The sequence below is a fragment of the Mixophyes fleayi genome, chromosome 6 (assembly GCF_038048845.1).
Source record: "Mixophyes fleayi isolate aMixFle1 chromosome 6, aMixFle1.hap1, whole genome shotgun sequence".
NCBI classification, from domain to species: Eukaryota; Metazoa; Chordata; class Amphibia; order Anura; family Limnodynastidae; genus Mixophyes; species Mixophyes fleayi.
Genome location: NC_134407.1, coordinates 48,587,439 through 48,602,591, shown reverse-complemented (window position 1 = coordinate 48,602,591; position 15,153 = coordinate 48,587,439).

Sequence of the window (15,153 nt, the reverse complement as noted above, 5' to 3'; positions counted from 1 at the left end):
TTAGGAACGTTATAAAATCAAATCAAACAATACAATGCGCTTTGGTACGATAAAATATGATCATGGGAGTGTATTCACTTATGTGAAATCTTACCAAACAGTCATTTATTGTCTGATCAGCTGGATAATTGGATCACAAACCTGTCTTGTCTACGCCAACATCGAATCTACTGTAAAAAAGAGAAGCAGTCCTTTGAACTTACTCAAATGCCTTTTTTCGGGTATATTGTCTCTGGCTCTGGTCTACAACTGTATCCAGAAAAAGTTTGTGCCACAACCCGTGGACCTCACAGCTATCCAACAGTTTCTTGGGTTTGCCAATTACTACAGACAGTTTATTCAGGGATACTCCACTCCATGTTAACAATTGGACCGCAGCCACCTCTGAAGTATTCTCTTCAGCTCCTGTCCTCCAATAACAAGACACTACTATGTACTACTACAACTTTATTTTGGAAGTTGATACAGCTTCAGTCAGTGTAGGAGATGCTCTTTCTCAGAGATCTTCTATGGGCAACTTGTACCCTTGCAGTTCTACTCTAGAAAATTCCTTCCTGCAGAAATTATACAATTGGATATAAACAACTTCAGCCTTTAAACTCACTCTTGCTGAAAGGACATACCTTCTTGAACGTTCCCACTTTCCTGTAACCATCATTACTGATCATAAAAATCTGCTTTATCTCCAATTTGCTCAATGTTTGAAACCTCACCAAGCCTGCAGGTCCCTGTTTTTCTCTTGATTTGATCTTCATGTTACCTCAAGACCGGGGGACAGGAGCAAGAATGCTGACACTCTCTCTTGAAGCGTTTGAACACAATCAGAATCTTGAAGGGTCGGAGAATCATCCTATTCTGGATCCTAAATTCCCCCTCTCTGCCTCTATGGATTTCCCTGTGATTCCTCATCCCGGCAAGTTCTTTGTTCTTCCCAAATTTTGGAATAAAGTTCTACAATGGACGCATTTTTCTTGCTTCTCTAGCATGCTGATTCTTGTAAAATTCTGAAGTTTATATCAAGGAATTGTTGGTGGCTAACTCTCTGTATTGGGGGTTTCCCACAACAGCGTGAGAAAATCCCCTAATACTATAAATAGACCTAGCGCAATGAAGTAAGTTCATTGCGTATCGGAGCTTCTACATTGTAGAACCTGTTTGCGGCGGCTCTCCTCTTTTTTTATTTTTTCAAGCAAGCATGTTCCAGAGTGAATATTACAAATCTGGGGCCCTCCTGGCTGAAGAGAAGAAGACTTCAAGCAACAAGGGGGCCCTCCTAGCCAAAGAAGAAGAGAAGACATTTCAAGCAGGGACTTTGGATGTACGAATTCTTTTTGGACATTTCAAGCAGGGACTTTTGGATACAAATTCTTTGTGGACTTTTCAAGCCGGACTTTGGGAATTACAAATTTATTTTGGACTTGTTCAAGCAGTACTATTGGATACAAATTTTGTTTGGACTTGGTTTACAACCATTTTAGGATTAAAAGCTGCTGACAACAGATGAAAACTATGTGGTATAAATGAGGGTGTTTACTTCCTTTATTGGGGTTTTATTATTTTTATTAAATGTATGTGGTTTTAATGAGGGTGTGGTGGTTTAGTTAACATTTTCTTTTGTGGAACTACAGGTGCCAGCCAGTCGTTGGTGGTGGTTCTCTAAGTGTCAACATGCCCTGGCTGCCATGGGTATGCTGGTGCTTGTAGTTATACAAGTATCAGCATGCCCACACTGTTTATGGCACCCTGGCTGGCTGGGACTTGTAGTTCCACAAAACAAAATGGCATCTGTTTATTTTTTTCAACTTATATCGCCGCTTATTACCCTACACCCACCGCGCAGGGGTGTAGGAAGAGCCTTAGTGCTTTCAGCACTGGACTGGGTGTCCCTAGAGGAGGGGCCTGCTCCTTTTTTTCGGCGGACCCCACTCCCTAGGGAATCCAGCCCAGCGCTGAACAGCATAGGGCTGGTTTGTTATTATGGCAGGGGGACCACTGCCGCGTTTCCCCCTGCTATAGTGCCACCAACCCTGGCTAGTTTACCTAGTGCTGGTTATGTAAAAATCGGGGTGACCCCACTCAAAATTTTTCCCTGATTTTCACATAACCAGCATAAGGCTGCCAGCACTAGGGTTAATAGTAAATAACGCGCTTTTTTTTTTATATATTTTTTTTTTTTACTATTTTTTAGTTTTGACAGCTGCAGGGACCTCTGGCTCTATTGACAGGGGGCAGTGTAACAGTGATGTTTTTACTAATCTCCCAGCTAGATAAGAACAACACAGGAGAGTTACCTAAACACGGGAGTGTTTTACATCGCAGCAAAGCACCAGAGATGACCAGCGATTTTGAAGATCAGGGTAAAAATCGCAACTTAATACATTTGAGAAATTTTGGACTAAAATCGCAGGTTATCACCCTTGATTTGCCGCGATTTTAACATGCTGAAAAAATTGGACCTTGATGCATTTACCCCTTGGAGTCTTTTATTACACTTCTACTCAAGATAATTGGCCAGAACTAGTCCCATGGGCAGAATTTAGAAATAGCATCCTTTTAAATGTCTTCTCCTACTCCTTTTTTCACTGTGTATGGACTTCATCTATTAGATACTAAATTTTCTTCTTACCGCCTACAGATGTTCCTGCAGTTAACTATTTGTGTCAGGAATTCTCTACTGTAGTTAAGAATCTCAAGAAATCGTCCAAATGTTACAAATTTGTTTTTGACAGGATAAAGGAATACAAAGTCTGGCAATCAACAGGGAACATACATTTAAAAGTTCCAGGTATGAAATTTGCGCCCAAGTACATTGGACCCCTCAAAATTCTTCAAGTGATCAACCCAGTGGCATTCAATTTGAAGCTAACACCTTCACTTTGCATCTCTAATACCTTCCATATCTCTTTATTGAAACCACTCATAATCAATCTTTTGTTTTGTTTGTCTTCCCCTCAATCTGTAATCACCACTCAGCATGTGTAGGAATTTGAAGTTAAATAGATGCTAAATTCCAGACACTGCCAAGGGAATATTCAGTACTTGGTGGATTGGATGGGCTTTGGTCCTGAACAACGAGCTTGGGTTGACTCCTCTGATATTCATGTTCCTACTCTTCTGTAAACATTCCATGTTAAATTTCATAACAAACCGTTTGTAGAGTGTTCTGTACCCACTCTTAAGTGGGGGGTATTGTCATGCACCGTAGCCTCCGGCTTAACTTCAGGGGTTCGGTGCGCAGGGCTTGCTTTAAATTATCCTTGTATCCTGGCCTTCGAATTCTGGTCTCTCCTTGTTGGTTAACAACTTCTCCTGTCAGTTTCGCCTTGTAACCCATCCAGAGAACCATAACCTGCGTTGTGTAAGCAGCAAAGACCAATCCTCCTTGTGGGTGTCCCTGGCGAAAACCTTTGCTGCATTACACTCTGTGCCTCCATGGTGGGAAGAGATAAATGAGGCATATTACAGGAATCCCTCTGATCCTGTGAGTTTCATGATATTTTGCACATAAAGCTATGAAAAAGATTAAAATTGAAAGGATGCCTATTATTTTGGATAATCAAGATTTAGAGGCTTTAGATGCCCTGAATCTTTAAAAGCCGAATGACTGTACAATGATAAGGCCGGTGGTTTGAATATCTATGATATAGAGAACACTATTTCACTGAAAGCGTTTAGAAATAAATTGAATTTCTATCTATTACAATTTTATATATCTTTTTGTGGAGAGTCTCTACAAAAGTACAATGGAGGACTTTAGGGCACTATGCGATAGATATGATAAAGAACCACTTTGAGATAATTTTACAGAAAGGAGTGGAGGGCTCTTAAAAATGTAATAAAAAGGTCACTAAAAAGTCAGCTGACAAAGGAGGGGGTTTGATGATCCAGAATGTGTCTGTTTATCACTCTGAAGCCTTGAGACAATTAAGTGATGTTAAATTTTATATTAAACTTGATAGTGACCCAACCATTCTGTATCAGAATAAATTGAGATATCTACTTGATAGAGCCCTTGCTGACAGTATGATATCAGAAGAAGGTTTACACTTTTTGTTTATTACACACCCTGTGGGCCAACCTACTATCACTTATCCCTCACGTCACCCCCTGGACACATTATCATTTTGGGAGTGGGTTCTCTCATGACTAACCTATATTCTTTTGTAGATTCACATCTACAGAATCACATAGCTTCTTTGAAATCACATATAAATTATACCACGCATTTTCTAAAACTCATTGAGTCAGTTTGTTAGAAAAGTTCCTGTCAATTTCTTGTGATGTTGAATCACTTTATTCTAACATACCACATGAATTTGGCCTCTTGGAGTTTGAACACTTTAAAAAAAAGATTTCTTGATAGATGAAAAGTTACATGAATTTATTATCATCTATAAAGTTCAGTTTGACGCACAATTATTTTAGATTTGATTCATGGTTTTCTATACAAACACTGGGACTGCAATGGGAACTGGGTTTGTGCTGAGCTTCGCTAACCTCTGTATGGGGTTCTTTGAGGAGCATTACATATGGGGTGCCTCACTTAGAGCGAGCCCAGTTCTCTATGGTAGGTATATACATGATTTATTTTTTGTGTTTAGGATAGTGATGATTTGTCTGTTTCCACTGTTATTACTTCTAGTAATCACGATTTGGTTTGTGATTTACTAACACAGTTATTCACATATCAATTATTTGGATACTGTCACTGTTGGTTAGGGATAATTCTATTGTTACAGAGATATTTATGAAGGAGGTAGATTCTTATATTTAAAAAAAAGTAGTCTTTGCAGGTGTGAAGATACCAGGTTTATCTGGCCGAATTCTACCCACTTCATGCTGGCTGACCATCCAGTGGTGCCTTGCTATACCAGGGAAGCCTACCCAGTACCTGGGTTCTTATAGCCACTCAGGCAAATGCAGTTAGAATACAACATTACGTTTATTGTAATAAACACAATCACTAGAATACTATGTACAAACAGTAAATAAATGTCAGGCAGGTTTACCACATTATCTGTCCCTTACCCTACTAGCTTAAGGAGTTACAGTCACCTGGATGCCCTGACTTGCAGAATCCAAGACCCATGGAGTTCTTCTGAGCTACAGATGTACCAGCAGGATGCTCAGTCCAGCAGCAGTCTAGATGCTGTAGTTCTTCCTAGGATCAAATAAAAAAAGACTACCTCCCCTGTGTTTCTTTCTATCCTCTATCCCCTGTAGTTTTCCCACTCAACAGGGTGGCCTTAGATAGTGGGATCCTTTGAGAGTGGCTGTCTGTTAAAATGGGCTGTAACAGGGCTGTCCCTTCTCATCCCAATACATCCCTTGGTCCCCTGCTGGGATGACTCCAAGGAGTCTAGTGGAATACAACCTGAGACAATCGAGACATACTCAGGTTAATTAAGGGGCATGATTAAATGACACTCCCAGTATTAAGCCTTTACAAACTTTTTCAGCTTCCAGCTGTTCAGGACTGCTTGTAGAGAAAGGAGGGGGGGAGAATGAGTGTAACTACAGCTCCCTCACCTGTATCCTGGAGCTGGACCTCTTCCGATCCTTACCCATAGCCCACCTGGCTTCAAATTAAGAACAGTGCATAACAGCATCAATGTAATAACAACAAACACATTTTTACAAAGGCAACATAGAATTAAGAAGTTTCCTATATAGGCATGGCTACAATTTCCCTTTATCCCCTTATAATTAGAAATTGCATTTGCACTCTGGTGAGCTGTGGAACATTAACAGCGCTATAAAAATATAAAAAGTACATGTATTTTTGCTCCATATTTTGTTACAAGAAACGAGGGACAGGCTGGTTACATTATCACTACATGTCAGTTTCTCCATATTGGGAGGAATTGTTCCCCTTCAGAGAATTTTAGGAAACTAGCAAGTATGTTGTATCAATCCGTCAAAAGACATGAATACCCGGGCTATATCTTGAGAAGGAATTTTGTAAGGTTCAGGAAAACTGTAGTGCCCTATTGGTTCACACATGTGTGTTACACAATTTATTACATATGCTTCAGAGATCAGGAAGATTATAAAGAAGAACTCCGCTCTATTGGAGCTAGATGAACTGATAGCACCCCTAGAAAATCAGGGAGCCTGAAACAAAAATTTGTTTTTTTAAAAAGGAGGAGACAAAGGAGAGCCATAAGGATATAAGCCTGACTTCGTTATTTAGCAGACCTAATGGTTTCTACAAATGTGGGAAAGCACGATGCCTGATGTGTACTTATACAGATCATAGATGTAATTCATTTTTCTCCCTTTGAAATTCACTATAGAAAAAGGCCAGTATTGTCGGTCAAGATTTGTAGTCTACTTCGTACAATGCCAATGTGTGGTGCAGTGTATAGGGCAGACAACTAGGCCCCTCCATACAAGGTTTCTGGAACATGTCAAAATATATTAAAGAAACTAAAAACAAATAGCTTACCTAGTCATGTTACAGTATGCCAGATTGGGGATATGAAAGGACCGAAAGTAAAAGCTATCGAACGAGTTACTGAAAGGGGGGTGATTGTTTTAATCTGTTGTGTAAAAGGGAAGCATATTGGATTTTACAGTTGAAGACTCTCGCTCCACAAGGACTTAATGTTATGGTTGAACTCAACAATATATAATAGAAATAGTATGCATCAAAATCAAATTAAGTGTATATTGAGTTACATTTTTAGGTATGTTGGGTGATCCATATTGTTGATTGGAACTATTTAGTCCATTTTATATATAATATCTAATAATGTGACTGTATTATGATAGGTTATTTTTTTTGTTTATTCCTCAATGGAACCATTGGATTCTATTGCTTGGTCTAATTGGACATTTGGGATTAATTTAGTTCTGTTTGTGTCAGAGACTCTAGGCCTGAGTCATTAAGGGGAGCAAAGCATAAAAAAGGTCTAACGTTTGCACCTGGGCAAAACCATGTTGCATTGGAGGGGGAGGTAAATTTAAAATGTAGGGACAGATTTATAGTTGGGCTATGGCATGTCCTAGATCAACATTAAATTTCAGTGTAATAATACAGCTATCAAGTATTTGTGTGCTAGATGAAAAAACAGCCAGTATTTAACTTATGGGCAAAATAATAAACTAATTTGCACCCCTTGCATTGTAACATGGTTTGTCCCAGAGAACATTTACTCCTTTTTTGCCTTAATGACTCAGGCCCTCTGTCTTTTATCCTCTCAAGTTTTCCTTTTTTCTTTTTCTTATTTTCAATTATTAATTTCTTGATTATTTAGATTTATTGTTTTGTTTTTATAATTATAACTGAATTTAATGGTATTAATAATTATTGATGGATCTATAGGCTTGCAACTCAATAAAAAAGTATGAGTAATTACCAATATGATTATAACAGTTTTTAGTATATTATCTGTTATGTAGGTATCACCATTTTATATTGTACACTGTGGTTCAATAAAAAGTAAGCCAAACGGTTTATTTCATATCGCTCTAATGCCTGATCATGTCATACTAAAACTTTCCTGATATTTAGTGAATTGAGCCAATAATATTATTCCAACATATCATAAAAATGTATTCAATGGATAAAAGATAGGAGTTTTTAAACTTTGTCTGCCGAAAATTAAATTTTGCGAACAATAGTTTTTTAGCTTTTGTAACAAAGTACTTTTTACATGGAAATAGTCTTTAATATTTTTGTGAAGAAACTCTCAGTAGTATGGTTTGATTATTTAATTAAAGAAGATGTTCAAAATGTCCTCCTTCTGCTTGCACGCAATCCTGGAGGTGCTGACGCCATTGGGCTACAGCATCGTCGATTATTCTCTGATCCAGACCCGTCCACACTACCAACAAAGGTTGCTTCAGATTGTTTATGTCAGACGTCGCCTCCCCACTGACTCGGGTGCAATATGCGGTCACCTGTCCTGCTGCCCGGCGCGTCCGATGCTGAATTCTTCTTAAGGCACTTGAGTTGAAGATCTTAATGAATTATTCGAACAACACTGGACTGATGATTTCCGGTTTCTCTGGATATTTGATGTGTTTTTCTATGAGTATTCGGAGCAACCTCTTGACTCAGAATAAGATCTCTGACAAGGGCGATGTTATCTTCAGTGTGCGATGACCTTCGTCTGCCACTACCAATGATGCGGTCGACTGAACCTGTTACCCTAATTTTTCTAACCAATTTATCTAATCTGCTTCTGATCCAATGTTTTTCTGTAAACTCTTGTAGAAATTGACGTCTGCTGTAATTCTTGGATTCCCTCAAACCTTTAACATGTGTAAATCTTCTTTACTAAAAGGCATTTTTATGGAAAATACAACTTTTTTTTTGTTTGTTTTCTATTATATTATTACCTGCTTTTTTGGGCGGGAAATAAAAACCAGAAGTCATTAAGATAAAAAAGTAAGTACATGAATATTGTTATTTTAAAAATATTATTAAAGTTTGGCTTACTTTCTATTGAACCATGGTGTATTATGTAACAGTGACAGGACAATTAAGGATAATGTCCAATGTTATAATATCATAATATTGCTTTTCTCTCTGCTTATGTGTCTTGACTATGGTTATTGTAAGGTCTAATGGTTCTGATCGCTGGTCAAAACATAAGGAAGGATCTAAAGTAGTGATCCTTTCCAGAGGCGAACGCAGGATTTAGAAGGGGGGGTTTCCGCCCCCCCCCCCAGGGAAAAAAAAATAGAGGGAGAGAGAGCGCATGCGCAGCAGCTCCATTTCAGCGAGTCTGAATTCTACAGCAGCCACGGCGCTGTCAAGAAGCATCCGCGGCAGTGCTGTATTATACTACAATACAGCACTGCCGCGGACGCTTCTTTGACAGCGCCGCAGCTGCTGTGGAGTACCGTTGGTTCCCGGAGGGGAGGGGTTTCTGGGGAACCAGAAACCCCCCCTGCGTGCGCCACTGCTTTCATTTAAATACTATAGAAGCATCTTTGATTACCATAGTAACAATAAATTCTTCTGGTTAGCTGGTCGCGATCATGTGACTACAGGGACAAAGTTAAATAGTGCCGATAAACATGTTGAAATTTTCCTCTGATGAAATCGGCAATCACAGCAAAGGGGCGGAGAAACACATCAGGAGTGGAGACGCTGACACAGTACCTGGTACCCATTTGATTTCATCCTATCGTTCATTGTTGAGGTCACAGTTTCTAGCACTTGCATTGGGGACTGTGTGCATGGTTGATGGAACATGGTTAATTGCTCTCCGGATTGACAGTCTAAAGTTACAAACATCAGCTTGCTGTATTGGAGGATGACTGCAGCTTCAGTCTTTTGGTGTGTGCCTGCTCCTTCACTCCTGGAGGATTCCTACAGCTAAGTATCTGGGACTGTTCAATATATCACAGGATTGTGAAGATTGGAATTCTTAGTACTATTTAAGAAATCCTTATGCTGACACGACAGCTGTTTTTACTAACTAAGCTCCACGGTTTCAATACTTTCCAGCATGCATGCTGTGTTTTAATGGCCATATAAAGCTATAAAGTGGGTAACAACTTAATACTAAAGCCATATTAAAGGAACATTCACATTCAATAAGTTCTTTTGAAAATATCATTCATATTACTGTGAATATTATTACATGCTTTGCTTGACCAAAGCTTCTGGATATTTATTCGTCTTCTATTGGTATATAAGTAATGTGTCAGTCAAGATCACTGTCTAGTGTGTTTTATATATATTAGCATTAAATTTGTAATTCTTTTTAATAAAGGAACTAAAGCACTTAATGACAGAAGTAATCACAAATTGTCCAACAATTGCTTTCAGGAATCATCATCATCATCATCACCATTTATTTATATAGCGCCACTGATTTCCCAGCTCTCATCAGAACTCACATCAGTCCAAGCCCCATTGGAGCTTAAAATCTAAATTCCCTAACATACACACAGACAGAGACAGACAGAGACTAGGGTCAATTTTGATAGCAACCAATTAACATACCAGTATGTTTTTGGAGTGTGGGAGGAAACCGGATCACCCGGGGGAAACCCACGCAAAAACGGAGAGAACATACAAACTCCACACAGATAAGGCCATGGTCGGGAATTGAACTCATGACCCCAATACTGTGAAGCAGAAGTGCTACCCACTAAGCCATCATGCTGCTCCAGTAATAGCACTTTCATTAAGCCAGGCTGTTTTAGATGTGCTGATGAGATCATTTTTTAAAGCACTGCTCTTAAAGGGTCTCTGAGATCCATTTTTACAGAGTCAGAGCTACATTATAACAAACTGGCATGGGTATCACCTGATATAATACGCAGAGCCACTTATAGGCTATGGTGCCATGTTCACAATGTTCTCAAGTTTCATTACCCTCTAGTGGATATCGATATTAGAGCCTGCTAGGCACAATGTTACATCTTTGTTGATATAATCCATTTTTATCTTTCTGAGTTCATATTTTTAGGGAAGCTATATCTTTGCTAGAATTTATAATATGCATTCTTAGAAGCATAATGTAAATTGCTCAATATGCAGTGCATTTAAGTGCAGACATACAATTCCTGGATTCATTCATATATATGCATTTGCTTGCAGTAAATGGAAATCCTTGCTTTCAATGGTAATCTTTCCTCTTCGTTCACATCAGAAAGCAGGTAAAATTCAATCAACCGATGAAGCAAGTCTCAGATGTGACATTTTCCAGCCAGTGTATCCTTAAAGTACTGCCTTCTTGGGGCACTGAACACACTCGCTGCAGGATATTACATGTTTGATTTTACATACGTCCAGAGCATTAGTACTTGGTGGCTGACTTGCTAAAATTTGCACAGCACATTGGAATCCAAGATGAGACCAGGCTGCTTTCGCTCCTAACATTGGTGACACTGCTTTAAGCTTTTTAATAAGATCAAAGCTTCTTTGAAGCTGACCCGAAGGAGTTTACAGTTGTTTCTCTTGAGAAATAACAGATCTGGTCACATTATGGCTCATAAGGTATGTTCAAGCGCTGCAGAGCTCTAATCAGTGGCTACAAATCCAATTTGAGGATCTAGATATTTGGTCCTGTTGGAGCAATTTCCTGATTTATAATGTCCATCATTGACTTTCAGGCTTTTTTTTTCTTATAAGGCTCTTTAAGCAAAGACTCCTTGATAAGAATGATTTTTTTCTCCATATTTGGGACAGTAAAACCTAAACTGGGCCCTGGTGAACATCATTGGGGCATTATTATCAAGATGCATTGAAGTAACAAATGAATAATGCTGCAAGAGAGCATGGAGCTCTTGAGGTGGATGGAAGTATCCTATTTATCATTTCTGACATCACTCTGGCCGCACTTCAATACAGGAGGGAGATAAAATTGTTTACACAGGCAATCTGAACTGCAGAACTACAATACTGTTGTGGTTTTAGTTTTCCTCTGATAGTACATCCAAAAGATGACCCCTTCTTATTGAAGCTGCTTGGTATAAACATTTTCATTGAGGATATCAGATCAGAAGAAAAGATGTTCCTCTCTTTGCCTGCAATAACAAAACCTACCCTCAAGCAAGAAAATATTAAAGTTGCTTTAAGTTAATAATGTTGCAGAATTTTGGGTCCCCCATTCCCTAGTTTGTGTTTGAAAATGTGAGTATTAATCCCCCCCCTCCTTCTGGAAGGTGGTTGTAGCAACATTGTTGTGCCTTGTTTTTTTTTCCATTATATATTGGGAGTATTAGAGTATAAGCTTGAGAGCAGGGTCTTCTTACCTCTTTGTCTGTTTTAACTAGTATTGTTTACTACTGTGTTTGTCTCCAATTTTAAAGTGCTACGGAATTTTGCTGGCGCTATATAAATTAATATTGATGATGAGTATGATGAGTAGCATGAGATACTCAACTGCAAGAACTGCTTTGCGAGATGTTCACCTTTGGCAGTCCCCTGTCCGAGGAACTTGTTACGTTCCAAATAGCAAACTCTGAGCCAGACAGGCAAGGGTTAATGCGAATACAGCGGAATCCTTTAAACAAGCCTGGGGTCAGGGCAAGTAGAGATATGAGAGCAAATCCGTTTAACAAAGCCAAGAGTCAGGAGTGGAGAAGACAGCAATTTCTATAAATAATCTGGGTTAAACACTGATGGCAGAAGAGGTCAGGATATAAGGCACATTAGGTCAACCAGGAATTATCACCAGCATTGGTATGCTGCCAGGTGGATGTTTATAAATGCTGCAGCACCACTCACAACTGCAAAATGATTAGCTGCACGAGTGTGGTAGGTGAGTGCACATCTGAGACTGTCAGTTTGAGAGCTGAATGAGGCTTGCAACTATGTGCCTAGCAACCAGGTGCATCAATGAACTGCAGAAATGATTCTACACATAGTAGTAGCAGTAATTGCACAGATTATAGATCAAAGAAACGGGAGAACTCCTATTTCTTAACAGAGAGATATGTTTTTTTTATCTCTTAGCTGTTTTTTGGTTTTACCACTCTTACCATTTGAAGGCAACAATTACATTTCTTTTTCATAATGTAAAAGGCAGTGTGAGTGGCTCACAAAACAATTGTAGGAAGATTGTTTAAGGAGCATTGGATCTAAGATGAAAAGAGACCGAGTTCAGTTAATTCAAAGAAGTTTGCCTTCTTTTAATTAATAATACTTAAATTAAAGGTTTCCTTCACACAATTTTTATGCTCAGTAATGGAACATGGCATCACCAGCACCTACACCAAAATTTGGGGGAGAGTCTGGTGATGCCTGTCCACCCTCTGCAGGGGCCCTCATTGGCCTGGTTTGTGTCTTCACTGCACATGTGCCTGTCCTGTACATGCTTAGAAGACGCTACTGCATTGCTGGGAAACCTTCTCCTCCTGGCCTGTAGTGGCCACACCACATGCAGTAGTTCCACCACTGATAAAGACATACTCAATGGTTATAGGGTTCTGTTGGAATTGCTTGTTGTACCGCTATAGTACTTTTCATAATTAATACAGGCATTAAGATTTAATGGTCACCTGATTGAGCCCCAATATAATGATGCTTAATCTTCCTTATCAAGCTAGATTTGTAGTTGGTCATCAGACCTCTGATAACATCAAGAGTCTGGTAACAACTACAGATAGAGCTAACGCTGTATTTCTTCCCTTAGCTGTATTTATGTTGAACATTAAAAAATGCCTCTAACATTGTTAGCTGGTCGCATACAGTATATATATATATATATATATATATATATAGGATGTTTTTTCCCAAGTTTTGCATTAGAAGGGCTTTGATAAACTTTATTAGGATATTGTGCTACAATCATTTATTTTCTTTTCCTTTGGCATCTATTTTAATAGGACCAAAATATGCATCAGAGGGATTTATTGTTATTGTTAGGTTTTATTATCAAACATGTCCTTATGGCCAAGGGATGATCAAATTATTTCAGTTTTTTCTTTAGGAGATTTATGATGTTGGTGTAAATGCTGACATCTTAGCTCTGACTGTGTCAAACCACTTGGTCTTGTTTACCCAGCCTGTTTCTGTGCTATATTCTTTAGTAAGATCTCTGGCTTAGTACCACTATCTTTTTCAGAAGAATTATGCTTCTTAATTTCATAGGTTGGCTAAAGATTTAGCGATTTGGTCCAGATATGCATTTTCTTGGTTAGACTGAATTACAGCTGTCAAGACTGTCTTATAACTTGCTCTGTTTCTTAAGAATCCTACCTGTCTGTGTTTATAGGGCAGGTCTTCTACAATTTCAACCTCTAGTATTGAAGTTTATATCGGCATACTGTCCACATAAGTTTAACAGAAAACCCTGTATTACTTCATTTATAATGCACTTAGATTGCATATGAAAGAAGAGTAAAAAAATATTCCCTAATTAGTATATTTATTTCAGGATCACATAATGCACAGATATCAGTATGCTTCAGGGGCGGTGGCCCCTTTGTCAGGACATACATAACTTGCAGCTAGCTTATATTTGCAGACAGTACAAAATAGTTTCCAGAGACATTTACATATTAGCCAGTACATTTAAAAACATCATTCACGGTTTTACTTCAACAGACCTTGGAGCACTACAATCCCCAACATTACAAGTTTACATAATTTGATTAGAACATAGTTTTTGCATTTATATGAGTTTTAAGTACTCCTCCTTTTAGAAAGACCAGGGTGCTAGACTATTTAAAAATAAAGTTAAAGCTCATTTGGTATCACCTCTTGCCAATATGCTATATTAATTCAATTACTGTATGTGCATTTTAAGCACTGTTTTTAAATTCGCCATGTGGGTTCACTGGGCACCACTGCAAACCATACCATGCCACTATCACTTGGGTTGATTGGGGTCCCCAGGCTTCACAAAACCTATTAGCCTGGCACTACAAGTGGTTAAACCAGGAGATATTTCCCTATTCCCTGATATCTATTGTCTTTTACAAAGTTCTAGCATACATCCCAGAGCTGAACACCACAGGGGGGCTACTGCAAATATGAGAAAAGCAGTGCCAGCCCCTCTGATAAGCAGTTACCAATCATGCCAAGGGTAGTAATTCATCTCCCTCACTGCTACAAGCCACACCACCGAGGGAACCTAACTTGCTATAAAAGAGGGCCTCTCCCTGCATTCAAGAAACCTAAATTGGACAGTTCTGACTAATGGTTACATCTCCTGTTGGACTGGTCTCAGCCACTCACTGTATCTAAAAGTGGGGTGACAGTTGGTTTAGTCACTGCATTGCCTGCAGAGGAGTGAAGGTTCGTGACTGGATCAGTGAACATAGAACTCCTTTATTGGGGACTCTAAGCTCTTTCTGATAAATGGTTGTTGGTGCTGGTATGGTATTGTGAACCCCATGGTACTTATTCATTTAAAATGTTATAGGCTAGTCAGTGTTGTGTATGGTTTACACTAAAAATACTTGTAGTAGTAGTATATTGCTTGATTAAGATACTTGCTTATGTGATTTTGTACCCATTAAGAGCAAATCAGCTGGTGCCCCAAGTAAGTTATACATTAACTCAGTATCCTCATATTTGGTGGCAGCAGTGGGATCACCTTGTCATAGGCAGATATCCAGGTGAAACTATAGGGGATCATATATGAGATACAATCCAGAGCTCTGTAAGTATCTTGCACCCTGGAGCCAAGTCACTGTACCATTTCATGAACACTGATCAGTATGTCCCAAGAAGCCATC